This window comes from Astyanax mexicanus, chromosome 6, assembly GCF_023375975.1.
Source record: "Astyanax mexicanus isolate ESR-SI-001 chromosome 6, AstMex3_surface, whole genome shotgun sequence".
NCBI lineage: Eukaryota > Metazoa > Chordata > Actinopteri > Characiformes > Acestrorhamphidae > Astyanax > Astyanax mexicanus.
The window spans coordinates 32,006,107-32,020,802 of record NC_064413.1 but is presented as its reverse complement, the minus strand read 5'-3'; the positions used below and the strand labels follow the sequence as shown (position 1 = coordinate 32,020,802).

The 14,696-nt window shown below is 40.0% G+C and overlaps 1 protein-coding gene across 1 annotated transcript in view; it reads right to left on the bottom strand.

The window, feature by feature from the left end:
- fhl3a (four and a half LIM domains 3a) overlaps nt 1-13,865 on the bottom strand; it is a 57,417-nt gene extending 43,552 nt beyond the window's left edge. The window contains exon 1 of the mRNA XM_007251794.4: nt 13,642-13,865. The gene's annotated coding sequence lies outside the window, so the exon portion shown is untranslated. The remainder of the gene's footprint in view (nt 1-13,641) is intronic.
- Nucleotides 13,866-14,696: the final 831 nt, after the last annotated feature.

Here is a 14,696-nt window from a genome sequence, read left to right as displayed (position 1 = left end):
ATGACCATGGCATTTTTCCTGTAGCAGTCTCCAGAAGAGGTGCTAAAACCTTGGCATACAATGAACCAAAAGGGCAAAAGGAACTAACAGGAATCCACACTAGGCTACAGCTAAAGCCTAGCTTTTCCATCACTTCTCAACATTGTCTGCTCCCTCGAAATTGTACAAGACCTCAGCAGGAGTTAAACACACATCAAAGAAAGTGTTAATAGTAAGACTTAAGGAAGCCTAGAAAAAAAAACGAAAAACTAACCCATCTTAAAAGCTCTTCAGTTTGCTTAAAGAACATTATTCTGAGTGGACACATTTAGAGGACATTCATAATACTTTAACCACATCTGGTTTGACATTGTTAGCAATGCCAGTTAATAATATCTTAAAAATGTAGTATTTTGAAATTTAACCACCCTAGAAACTACTGCTGATGTGCTGTTCAGCCATCTTGGCTTTTCAACTCAGGGTTGGTGAGGCTCTCTCGACTCCTCGAGTAAGAAACTTTGACTTGTGAAGGTGTTCCAGCTTTCTACTTGGAAATTTCTACTTGGAATTTGGAAAATCCAACATCCAAGTTGAAATGGAACACTATTAGACAAACAGCGGTAAATTGAACAGGTGAAAGTGATCAGTAATCAGATGATGATGATGGACAGGAAAACACAGTAGGATTGGTTGTAGATAGTTTTGTGAGAGTAACATCATGTAGAAGTTATAGTTAGAAAATGTAAGAAACCTGTAAGAGTTAATGTGTAATATGTTAAGTCTCAGGAATAATTACAGATTGTTTAAATTAAGTGTTAAAATGTGAGGCTGTAAATCTGTGAGCTTTAACTAGTGCCTTAAACCAGGAGATTAATGCAAAACCTAATGTTTTTTTGCCTTCCATAATATCAAAATCAGCAAGTTTCATTTTAAGTTAAGATGATAGGGTCATAAGTAGGCATGTAATATTTCTTTGGGGCATTTTAACCAATCCAAAGACACATACTAGAAAGCACATTTTTACACACAAACATTTTAATAATAAATCTAAACAATGAAATTATGCAATTTTTTATAGAATCCTTTTAAGCACTGCTTTAGAGAGGCTAGTGCTGCAGAGTTTAGCAGTCTTTCTCATTAAACACATCTTATTCAACTCAACAGCTAAACACCAAGGCCTTTATGAGCTGAATTAATGAGAAGAGGGAAAACATTTATCTCTGCAGGACCTGAGTTTGACACCTCTTTTATTGAGAGCTTCCCACTGTCTTGACCACTTGTTGATGGATGTAACTTAACACACAGAGATTGTACAATCAAGCTAGTCTTGCCAATATCTGCCTGACAGCACTTCTCTCCCTTTCAGCCATGCCCTTGCAGCCTCTCCTGTCCTGGCACAGAGATCTGTGAAGCCCTCCACTAAGCACTCTCGCAGGCCTTTTGCTCTAAATCAGCACCATCCTCTCGTCCGCAAGCCACCGGCCTTTTATAGACAGGCCAAGGACACTTTCTCCCATTTATGGGCTCCTGTAAGAAGCTCAGCAAGGCCTGAGGAACAGAGAGACTTCTGTCAAGGTGTTCCGACAAAGGAGGCGACAATTACCGCCGCTCTATCTCTCCTCCGTCCAGAGAACATTGACACCCTCTAAAGCCCTTCACGACTCCGTGCCAGCTTGTGCCCCGAGGTTGCCAATAAATATTGGGCAGTGTGTATGTTGGAGAAGATGGGTAGGCTCATGCACTGCTGTTTATGTTCTAGCTGCTGCTCCATAGCCGACACCTCATCCCTCATAGAACAGCTGGCTTGTCTCAGCCCTCTGCCTTTGAAGAACACTCTTCATCTTTTGGGTCAGGCAGCAGAGCGCGATGGCTGGACTGCACGATAACGGGTTACACTGCTAAAGCTTGCCCAGAGCTGCATAATGTACATTTAATAAAAATGTTTTTGAGAGGCTATTGCTTTTACATGAAGTAAATATGCTTGTTAACATGGGTGCACACAGCTCATTTTATTGGCCACTGATTGTTTGGAGCCTAACAGTACCAGTCCAGGGCTTGATGATAAATTCACGTGGTTTATGTTTGGCCACAGCAACCTTGATGAGGAAAACTCACACCTTTCCTATTGGTAAATTGCTAAATTAAGTTTGTTTAAAAGGCTTATTTGGGGTTTCATTAAACGCCCAATGATCAATGCTTGTTGTTTTGCCACCAGACAAATCAGTAGTAAGTATGCGTTTATCTGTACAATTGATCCTTAGTATATTCTTTAGTATTAACACGTAACTCTAAAATGGCAGCTTTACAAGAGGAAGCAAAAAAAATAAAAAAAATAACTTAAGCTTATCTTGGAGTGTTACCATGCATTATTACATTTGGTCCACTAATTATACAGGACGTAATACAGTATCAGTTATATACGTACAGCATTTCTCTTCATGTAAGAATTAGTTAAGTTTAATTAAATGTGTAGCTTTTCTGGCACAGACCCAACTTTTTAGAAAAAAAGTTCACATTTTACAAGACAGAACTAAAGTTAGGTCTTTGAAATGGCCATTTCAAAGGACTAATGTTGGCCTGCTTGATTCATCCCACAACCACCTTTGATGTGTGTTTAGGGTCATTGTCCTGCTGGAACACCCAGTCGTGTTCAGGTTTCAACCATCTGACCAGCTGAAGGTTTAAGGTTACTTTGAAGAATTCTGAGAAAGGTCTTCTTCTTCTTCAATATTTCATCCACTTTGCCTCAGAGTATGTTGCTACCACCACCATGTTTAACCGTTGGTACAGTGCTCTTGCAGTCAAATGTCTCACCCTTATTTTATAGTAACTTATAGTAGTTACAATATATCATACTTGAATGAGTCAATCTGAGAGCAGAGCATTCTTTTCTAGATGGCAGCCTCTCAAAGAAGTTCAGTCTTATTTGCAAAGGGTCAGCAGTGAACTTGATTCCACTTGTTTAATCAATTGATCAGTCTTCAAACAACTGATCATATGTGCTTTTGCTTTGATGGAATCAACCCTGGAGAAACACTGGCCCTTTGTGGATAAGATTGGACCCCCTGCTGTGGCAGTAACACTTGCCTTCCCATTCAGGGTAGGCTTGTGCCTTGGGCCGCATCCCATTTCACCCATTGGCCCTACCACTTACCCCTACCTCTTCTTTTAAAATGTGTACTATAGCAATAGTTTTTATGCTTGTTATAAAGAGTTATACCATAAAATATTTAAATTATACATTAAACTCTCGTAAAATAGTGCTAAGTGTCACTTTGTGTTGCCATCTTACCAGTGATTCTCGCACTTTGTTTTAAGTGTGCCTCTGAAAAATCTCTGTTTTAAGGGCTAACAAGCCATATCTCCTCCCTCTACCCCTCCAGCCTAGTAAGAATCGGGACACCCCTACCCCTTAGGGTAGGACCAAGGGGTGAAATGGGATTGGGCCTAGTGGTTCTTAAGTTTGTTCCTTGCCATCTAAACCGATTTCCTCTCAACGGGGGGCAATGGTTTGGGCCTTCTTCTTTTGGACCTTTGCAAAGGAGCGACACTGACCCATAACTAGTATTTTGGTCCAAATTATTTGAATTGTGTTTGTTTAGAATTGGCTCTACCTTATTAATATGAGCACAGAGAAGATGTAGCCAGTCATGATTACTAACACAAAGTTAAGTTCAGTGTGGTTTGCAATTAGCACAGCCTTAGATGCAGTACTTAATATTGGCATCAAAGCAGAAGTTTTGTTAGCATTATAAATCCTGAACCTGAGCAGTGCTCATAACGCAGCACAAGGGTTCTGCAGAGTTTATATAAAAGAAGGAAGAAGAACATTTGCACACAGCTGTGCACCAAATAAACACTGATATAAATTCAGCAGAGACGAAGAGTCCAAAGCACTAAAGCATCCAAATGAACAACTTGTAACGCGTTCCTCTAAGACAGGCTCTGTGGGTCAGCTGGGGTGAACCCGTCCAATGTGCAGAACTGAGGATTATAACAGGCTGTCTGCCGTTAAAGTCTAGGTTTGTAATAACAAAGCTGAGCCATACGTCAACACACGCAACCACACACTTATACACACGCTTACACACATACACACACACATACCCTCACCCTCTTTTATAAAATGGAAACACGTGCGTCGTTCCCCCGATTACGCCTCATCTCCCATGATGTCACAGTCATTTGCTCTCATGCCATACAGATGTGGAGGTTAATTAAGTGTTGGGAAGTAATCAGCCCTAATAACCAAGTCCTGGCACCCTCTCTAACTGTGCGCGTGCGTGTGTGGGTGTGTGTTGAGGGGGAGGTGGGCAGGCTTCACATGACACAAGGTAGTGATGGCAGCCCTGTGGAAAAAACAGCAGGATCTGTGGGAGTGAATTACACTCTCATAATATGCTGAGACTGTGATTAACGCGTGTTAATGCCTTTTTACAAAATGCCACTGGCACCCTCCACTGACTTTAGGTCCAAAATGAAACACGTATGATCCGGGTTCCCACAAAAAGTCTTGAGAAAATACGCTTTCTCAGAGTTTTATGCCTCAGTGAACTGACAGGAAAGCTGCCGGTCAATGTTCAACCCATTACACTTAAGGTTTATTATTCAGTTCTTAGGGCCTGTGCAAGGCGCGTCACGATGCTTATTCCTATCTTACACCCCGTCAACAGTCTATTTTCACACCTTGCATCTGCTCTATTAAAAAAATAGCTAGACCACTTACTGAAATTAACCTAGACAACAGAATAAAGAAGAATATAACACTGCTGTTCCCTTAAATGAGCTGCTGGCGTACCTTCACATTGTGAATGTGCAGATCAGTATCCTCTGCTGAGAAGCACAAAGCGCCCTGCTGTTAAGATATGAATGTGCAAGAGCTTCTTAAAGGGAATGACAACTGAAACACTGATCGGTTTATTTAATGTTATGGCCAAAACACACCCATGATTAATTAGAAGAATTAGTACATGCTTACACAATTGGCATCTCACTTATAGATGACTGAAATAGGGCCCTTAATCTTCATTGCTCAACTCAGTTATTTGGTAACCTTTTGGTTTACCTGTCTTGTGGAGTCCCACAGGGTTCTATTCTGGGGCTTATTAAACTGATGTTAACTAGGAAAGTAAAGCAGTCATGGGAGTGTACAATATTGGCTTTAAATAAAGGGAATGCAGTGTTTATGTTCTTATCACAGATATTGAGCATTTCCACAGCATGGTAACTACACTAATTACTCAACTCTAACTAGAATATTTTTTTTTTCAGTAGGTACTTTTGACACCTGGTGATTGGAACCAGACACTTTTTTTAGCACCTGCTTGCTCACGGTCAATCAAGTACTAAAAAGTCAAAAGTCAAGTAGAAATAGAAGGATCATAATATGCTTAAGAGAAATGGAGATGGGATTAAAATATGATAATAAACAAAGGACAGTTGCACTCTTTGTGGTATTTCACTTACTCAGCAAACAGAAGGGGATTATGTTGTTTCAGATTGCAAAATAAGGTCTTTGTGCTGCTCCAGTGTTTCTACAACATCTAAGAATGATACTTATTATATATTATAAACATCACCAGCCTGCCTGCACATCTGTCCACAATATATTTTCACTCTCATGCGAAACCTTTTCTTTTTGTAAATGTGAATCTGGACGATATTTTTCACAAGGCTTCTGTATTGCAGCAACAACATACTAAAGGCCAAATACTCTACTCCACACTGCCATTCACATTCTTCCCTCAGTGTAACATATTATCAATAGTGCATCGGTAATCCTGAGTCAATTTGTACTGGATCAGTCCCCATGGTTCTCTTACTCCTTTAAACCTCAATTATTATTTGCTTTGGAGCAGACTTTTATAGCACACTCAACGGTCACCCACATCTATTTCACCCCGAGACTCTAGGAAAATTTTACAGTCTGCTTGACAGCAGTAACTCTGAGAGTGCCAGCCAAGCAAATCTTTTGTGAGTGTTGCAAGTTGGGACCGGCAGGGCATTAGTATCCCAGCACTGTATGCAACGTCACGATCGCGGCTCTAGTCTGCCTCTGTCGCAGTAAAATAACAGGCCATTTCCCCCTGGCTTAACACAGCTCTGTTAGTCATAAGAGGTGGGAGAGCAGCAGACAGAACGTGGCTCACTCTGTGTGACTGAATGTCTTATCCTCCACTCAAGCCATCATCGTAATGAGTGGAGGGGTGAGTCAGAGCCTTGACGTGGGCTCTGGCTGAGTGACGGAGATAGTAGCAGATGTATAACAGGTGTAGAGAATGCTCTGTATCACCATATCATCATTACATGTGCTACAGCCATGTGGTTACTAGTGAGACTATAAAATACATTTAGAAGGTTTCTATAACACATACAGCATTGCATGCAAAAAAAGAGGCAGTGTGGGGGTATGTATTCATCAGAATGTAGTTTTGGACAATATGTAATTGTAACAATATATTAGCCATTTTACAGGTTAGTAAACACACAATAAACACATTAAAACATGTCTTAAGATAGAAGTGGGACAGTCTTTTGAGCACAACTAACTTAATGAAACACAGATCGATAGATGTGTCAATAAACGGTATAATACTTCTGCTTTTACTACTGTGTGTGGTGCAGCCATCTTGAATTTTAAACTTTTAAACCCATATGAATTGTGACAGCTGTATGAATTGCTACTTTTTATGGTCATCTTAATTCTGACCTGAGTTGAATTTCACATCAGGTCTCACTCTGCAAACCATAACTGGATTCTGGAAGCAGATTCAATGCATGTTGTCTTGAAAAACATATAGGATACAATACTAGGGCTGCAAGATATATTGTTTAAGCATCGTCATCAATGTGATGTCACTTAATGCAATTAAATCAAACGTCATGTTGCAATGTTTTGATTCTTGACACAAGAAGAAGATACACAGCGCTGTCTCTGTGTCTGCCGAAAGCTGCGCACCTCAGTCCAGCACAGTTTTGGGCAGATATGTCCAGTTACAGCTGAATTCATGTTTTAAACCTTTTAAAAAGCTATTAAAATGCCTGATTAAAGGGCCGATTACTGTTGTTTTGCTGTTTTCCTTTAGGTTTTCAGTGCTTGGCGCTGACTTAGCTCTTGACTGGATGTGACCGGGTGGTGACGTCATGGGCCCTGCATTGTTTAATTTCACAATAGATATCATCAAAAAAGAACCTTTTTTCCTAGTTTTCCAATATCGTGAAGCCCTATTCAACACTGGCTGAATTCATTAGGGGTAATGGTGTGGGTGGTAATGCACTAAAGTCTTGTATTCCATAGTTCATAATGACTAGTTTCTTATTTAATGACAAATGTAAAAGCATTAAGTTGAAGAGTTTACTGTATCCCACACATGCAGCATCCAACCGCATTGCTTCAATCATGTCATCAAGTTTAGAACAGTCTGGGGTAGGCCTGAAAGACTTGTACAAACAAATGAGCACAACAGCAAAGAGTTAGGCCAAAAAAACAAAACAACCGACTTAAACCAGAAGGGAAGTGGCACGACTCACATTGAGCCAGTGTCCATGTGGACACCACAACTTTCAAGAGGAAGAGAGAAGGAAGAATAAACAAACAGGAGGGCAGTGACTGAGCCTGAGCAGCACACTGCCTCTCAGGGGGCCCTGCTGAAAAGGATCTGATTTCAGACATTCATTCTCCCTCAGCCGGGGAGGAAGCCACCAGCCGCTCGGAGCAGCAGCGCAGCACCTGGAGCCCCACGCAGGAAACCTGAGGTCACTTCCCACCATTCACAGACACACCAGCCGTCCAACCACCAGACACGCGCCCTCCCGTGCTATTTCTGCCAAGTCAGGGGGGATATAGATGAGGAAATGAGGCGGTGGACTACAAAAGATAATGCAACTTGGTTTTTTTTATAACTGAGGTCTAGTCAGCGATCTTAGGTGCACACTGCTTGCTCACGCATCCTCTACAGAATCCTGCAAGCCGACATCAGTCATTTTCTAATGCAAAAACAATAGAAAAGCAACAAACAGCACATTTAGTAGTCTTTTGGATTATTTACTGTTTTCTTTTTTCAGACCTACTTGCTTTAGTAACTGTGGTATAACAAACACTCATTGTATAGGATCATGGTGTGGGGAAGGGCTGCACAATATATCCTTTCAGCATCACCATTGCAATGTGTGCAAGCACACAATAGTCACAATAGTCAGTAGTTGCACTGTCAAATAAGACTAATTTAATCAAACCTATCAGGGTTTTGCTGCTTGATACAAAAGGAAAATGTGCACATTTTATTTTCCATGAGAACTACCAGATTCTACCAGATTCAGTTTATATCTGCACATAACCATTTATTTGACCCTATTTTAGGAAACATAAAGTGCATTATCTAATGCCTTGTCATGTTGGATCATAGAGAAATCAGTAAAAAAAACGCATACACTGGTGCACTATTCCAGAACAGTAATCATTCACTTTATTATTATTTAACTGGCCCCAATTAAAAATGTGTGGAATGGTTTTGCATGTGCTATCAACAATCCACCCCTTCACAAAATCTACATAATCCACAAAATATTCAAGCCTCATGGGACGAATTATTGCAGGACACCATTAGGAATCTCTACAACTCCATACGAAGATGTCTGGAATGTAGCATTACACGTGTTACACATGCGTTACACACTACAGCTCACTGAATATGATTTGGACATATCAGTCTACATACAGTATTTCATCAATTATTGCTCCTGGTAACCTTTGTCTTCCTTCTGAAAAGCATTGCAATCCGACACTTCCTCCTTTTTTCTTTTTTTTTCTGCTGATAAGTGGATTTTAAGACAAAAGTTAAAGCTTTGAACACGCACAAACCCATTAGTCGTCACTTGAGCACTGTTTTGCACAACTACCTCTGAAGTCTGAGCCTACTTGTGTCTCGTGACAACTTGAGGCTTGCATTTGCACTTTTCTGTGGAATTCCTAAATAAAGGACAAGCGGAGAGCAAGTAAACAGACTAAGGCATGAGTAACATGCTTAACGCTAACCATCTTCTTCAGAAATTGAAAGAGATGCTGACAACACTGCGTAACCCAACTCCTCACCACCTGCCAAGCCTCTCGGGTTCTGAGAATTCGAGGGCAAAGAATGTAAAAAAATATATATATAAAAAAGGAAAAGCTTGTGTGCTTAACTCTGCCCTCCCTTTAGAGTCACACTACAGATGGCAGCAGTCCAGAGCTGGAGAGAGGCTAACCTTAGAAAAACATGCTGCTCTAAAAGAATGTGACCATGGTCAAGGCTCACCGGAGTCTCACAGCCTTGACGCTGCGCTGGAGAAGGGGAGAGAGAGGGAGAGAAAATGCAAACAAATGCATTTTCAACCTCCCTCCACTTCTGTCAGGACTGGAATACCAGACACTAAAATTACATGGGGGATGGCGGGATGGAGGTTTTATAGACTCTTGGGCTCATTACCCCAGTACAGAGACAGTTAAATGAGTTAAATGAGAAAACAAAAGGTCCATCATTAAAATAACTGAGTGGTAAACTAGAGGGCACCACAAAATGTTGCAGACTTTTTTTTTTTCTGTGCAAGACGCATTATTATAGTTCAAAAGCGGAGGCCACTTTATGGACTTTATGGAGTCACTTTCCAGACCATTTGTAAGGGACCTACATATTTTTGAATGCAGTGAGACTGCACAATGTATCGTTTCATCATTGGTATCACCAGGTGGGCATGTACAAGAGTCATATCACATCAGCATGGACAATAGGATGTAAGTCAAATTTATTTTATATTATTTAAAATAATTGCTTCTTATCATAACAGAAAAAAATCACAATATATGAATCCGGTGAAACTTGTGAGTGTAAGGAAATACTGATACACTTACAGTATACAGTATTGCAATATTATGTTTGTGATACTGCATCGATAAAAAAATAAACACATACTTTGTAAATAAAGGTACGTCATACTATCAACACAAATACCCACAAACTCCTGGGGTCCTAGTTTACACTAGTTAAGACTAGTGTCAGACTACTGTAACATATTTTGCAGACAAAAAAAATACCATATTGCAACGTCAGTTTTTTTTCCTTCCCAATATTCCACTACCATTTAGAAACCATCTTACCTTTGTTACTGCCAGTGCTCCTGCTTGCTCCAGTGCACAATTACAGACTAGCTCCTGGCAAGTCACATGGCTGGCCACATGCCTACAGTATCAGAATAGGAAGTAACTCCATCCAGCTCACAGACTACTGTTTTTCTTACAACTCACACATTCCAAATGAACATTGTAGATTAATCTATAGACTACGAACAACATTACTGCCAAATTCCAAATAAAATTCTGTCATTTAGAGCATTTATTTGCAGAAAATGAGAAATGGCTGAAATAACAAAAAAGATGCAGAGCTTTCAGACCTCAAATAAGGCAAAGAAAACAAGTTCATATTTATAAAGTTTTAAGAGTTCAGAAAACAATCAACCCTGGTTTTTATTCACTGTTTTCTTGCATGTTCTCCTCCACCGGTTTTACACACTGCTTTTGGATAACTTTATGCCATTCCTGGTGCAAATATTCAAGCAGTTCAATTTGGTTTGACTGCTTGTAATCATCCATCTTCCTCTTGATTATATTCCAGAGGTTTATATTCTTCAAACAAATCGAAAGGACAGAAGATCTGTTTGAAGACAACACACACCACTTTGCAAACAGGGTCTTGGAAGGGAATACACACTCTGACACTCTCAGTTCATTGTGAACGCAGTCATTCTGTGTGATGTACACTGATGATGGCTCAGGAATGTGGTGCCACGTATATGAGAAGGCCAGAGCTTGAGTCACTCTCAAAGGGATGATTTACAGTAGCTTTCCAACAATCACTTCAGAACTCCCTCTTCTTTTCAGAGCAGTGAACGGACTTGAATGAGGTTGGCACAGGAAAGGAATGTCTTCGAGGAATAGGTCTTAAGGTTCCATAGAGTTTTAATGAATATTGTAGTCCACCCCTTAGAGGAGTGCTCTGCCACAAACCAGTAAAACCACCCTTTCAGTGTGTTCTAAAATGGTCTGGCCACGTGTGATGACACAGGATGCCCTTGAATAACGGCCACGCATGGGAGTGTGGCCTGAAGTTTAAACAAAGCCTGAAAACAAGCAGAAAGCCTCACACCTGCTTTTCTTTTACTTGCTTCATTGGTTCTCAGCTAGAGTTAGTTTACAGTTACTGGTGCCCAGGCCTTGCCTCCTGAGACCTGTGCAGTTTCTCTCTGTATGTTAGGTTTTTCTCAGTGCTATAATCGTTACTCTTTTCCACTGTGTGTACAGTCACTGAGAGCCTGCTTCAAGTGAAATCATTAGCATTGTCAAATAATTTACATTATAAGCTCCTGGTGTGAGTTACAATGTAGGCTATCTGATTAAGGAATGTGCAGACTACTGATCTTCATGACTCACAAGTGAGTCAGTAAATGTTCCTATTCAGTTCCAGGTGTGTCCTGATAAATCAGCAAGTGTATGGATCACTTCCGTTTCTTTTTTCGTAGGGCCTTGGAGAAATTTGGGGTGGAGATAAGTTGCATCATAGAATGTGGTGTGTTTTTAATGGGCAGCAATCAAGCCCTGACTTGGATTGTTCTCTGACACAACTCCACAAACACTTCAAAAATGTATCAACAGTCATCGGAACATGGTGAAACATCACCTTTTACAAGAACACAGCAGGATTTTATTGGACCTCTTATTAAATACAAGTACTGGCACCTAAAATGGTTCTTTAGGCAATGCCTTTGCAGTGCAGTGTTTCTTAATTGTGGTCCTGGAGACTGAATTGCACATTTATTGATTTCCTTTCTCTCAACACACAGCTGACAAATTATCAACTAATTTGTTTATCAACATGTCCTTTCAGAGTTGCAGTGAGTGTGTTAAAGCATGGAAACTACTAAAAATATTCAGGGTAGGGTGTCTTAAGGACCAGGATTGAGAAATACTTTAATATAAGAACCAATTTTAAGTAAATAAGATGTGTGAAGAGTGTGAGGACCATTTAAACGGTTCTCTATTTTCTAGTTCCATCATTTTATGCTATTTTTCACTAGTTACATTGTTTGAATCCAGCAGCTGTCCATAACTTCGGGGAAAAGACTACCTGGGCCAATATAAATGATCAAAATTGACTTGGGAAAAAAATCTTACATTGATTTCATGTATTATGCTTCCTATGTGCACATATATATGTACAAGTATATGGAAACCTGCCTAGAAATCTGGCTGTGCATGCTGCCAAAAAGGCTCTGACTTGTCAAGGCATGGACTAAAGGTGTCTCATTCTGTCTGGCACCAAGATGTTAACAACAGCAGATGCTTTAAATCTGCTGTTGTGAGATATGAGGCCTCTATGATTTGAACTTGGTTGTTCACAGGAAAAGGATTGAGAAACACTGCCATAGAAAAAGGACCACATTTTTTTGTGTTTTTTTTTTCATTAGATAGATATTCAAAGGCATTTCACACTCACACATCTCTATCACAAGCATGCTTCTTTGTAGACCAGCAATGGTTCTGCTGTGGAATTGCTTATAAAAAAACATTCTGAAGCACCTTTCTGATGCATTTTTAAGAGTGTAGCTTTATTATTAGAGCTAAATCAGTCTGTGGCTCGAGAATGAGTTTTAAAAGTCCTATAGCTGCAATTACACCAAGGCTAATGGGGCTGTGTGGTGGCACATTTGGTGTAGTAGAAAAAAAAATGGAGGTATTAGTATTATGCTGAATAAACACTAACACTCTAAGACAAAAATGGAATAAAGCTGTCACTTGGGTGGTACCATCAAGAGTATGACTACTTTAACCTTTAGTTAAGTTAGAAACCTGTACTATGGTTCTTTATAATAGTTTTCCTTACTAATATCGCCAACATTTTAAAATATTGTTTATGATATTTTACCTTGGAATATCGTGCTATATCACCCATAATCATCACATCAGTGTACTACTTTTTTGCTCTTTTCAGCAAAAGGAAAGTTCATAATGTTCTCATTTCCCACTATATATCTACTAGAGACAGATTATATCTGTCCAGTATCATTTATTTTACTTCAGTCCTGGATATATGGAGATATTTGGAGTGCATTATTATTAGTATCATAACATTAGGGAGCATTGACTTCTGTTACAAATCTTATTTAATATCTGAGTTGGGGTGTGCCATATCAGTTTTGTATGCAATAATAGGATTACATTTTTATTTTGTTGCAGTAGTGAATTCTTGAAACATTTTTTTCAATGTTTTTTCATGCGCCAAGAGTACCCCTGCTGTACATAAACATTTTTGGCTATACCCCAACAAAACTAAGTTAATAAACAAACAAACAAAAAGGCGTGTCTCCGTAAAATTAGCTGTATAAGGTTATTTATTGGTCTCTCTACCACTGTGCGTGTGTAGATATGAGTGTGTGTGTGTGTGTGTGTGTGTGTGTGTGTAGATATGTGTGTGTGAGTGTGTGTGTTTGTATGGGTGATATGAGGAGAGATGCACAGATCCCGCTGGTAACAGAGGGATGAACAGAATAAATGGGCTGTCAGTAAAAGTCTCACACTGTGAGCAGAGGTGAAGAGATAGAGGGACCTGAGGAAAGAGAAAAGTCAGCGCTTACCTCCAAAAGTAACCCGGTATTCTCTGTCAGGACTACGCTGTTCCCGCGGTGTTTTGGGGTCTTTAGAAGAAGCCGTGGGCTGTGTCCTCCAGTGCCTATTCCCGGTCCTACTTTCTCGGCCGCGGTAGTGCACAGCAGCAGCAGCGCACAGCAGTGAGCCGCGCGCGGTGTTTCTGCTCAGACGGAGAGTGATCCGCGTCCTCCAGCTCCACGCGCTCAGCAAGGAAGTTAGTGAGTCACACACAAGTTCCCGCCCCAGAAAGAAGGAGAGAACATGCCTTTCTCCCCCAGCAGCAGCTGCAGCTCAGCCACAGGGAGAAGTTCAGGAACTGTGACACTGTTAGTGATGGACTAGTACTGGAGGTAAAGTAGAGAAACCCAGTGTAAAATATTGGGCTACTCCAAAAATCTTCCTTTTAGACATTCACCTCATTCACCTCAGTAAAAAATATAAAAGCATCTCCCTTCAAATGTACTTTGAATATTTTACATGACTAAGTCTTTTAACAGACTTAATGAGTTGCACACTTCTGTGTTCTATTATTGTCATAAGCAAAACACACTGAAGGCCAATTCCACCTTTCGTTAGGTAGAACCAACCCTGATAGCAAAGAACACTGAATAAACGTTAACTGTTTAAGGTTAATGATGGGAAACAACCATAATTGTGCATTTCCTAATAGACTAATCTGTTAATGTTGCAATTCTTACATTGAATAAACGTTTATTTAGTTCATTTAAAAGTTTGGAATAAATGGTTGGGGTAAGCTCTTCTACACTCACAATTCATTTAGGTGAAATGTGCTTCCCATAAATTAATATTAATAATTATTATTTAAATGTACATTTCTACACCGCAAGACCACAGTACAGGCTATCATTATAGTCAAATCAAGACGCTTTGTTTCACTCCGTCTGAGGACAAGTACACAGTGCAATGAAATGAAACTGTGTTCCTCCGGAACCATGGTTCAACATGGTACAAACAGTACAATATAGACAACAACACGAATACAGGAACAGAATACAATGAAAAATCCCCTTTTTTCATGTGC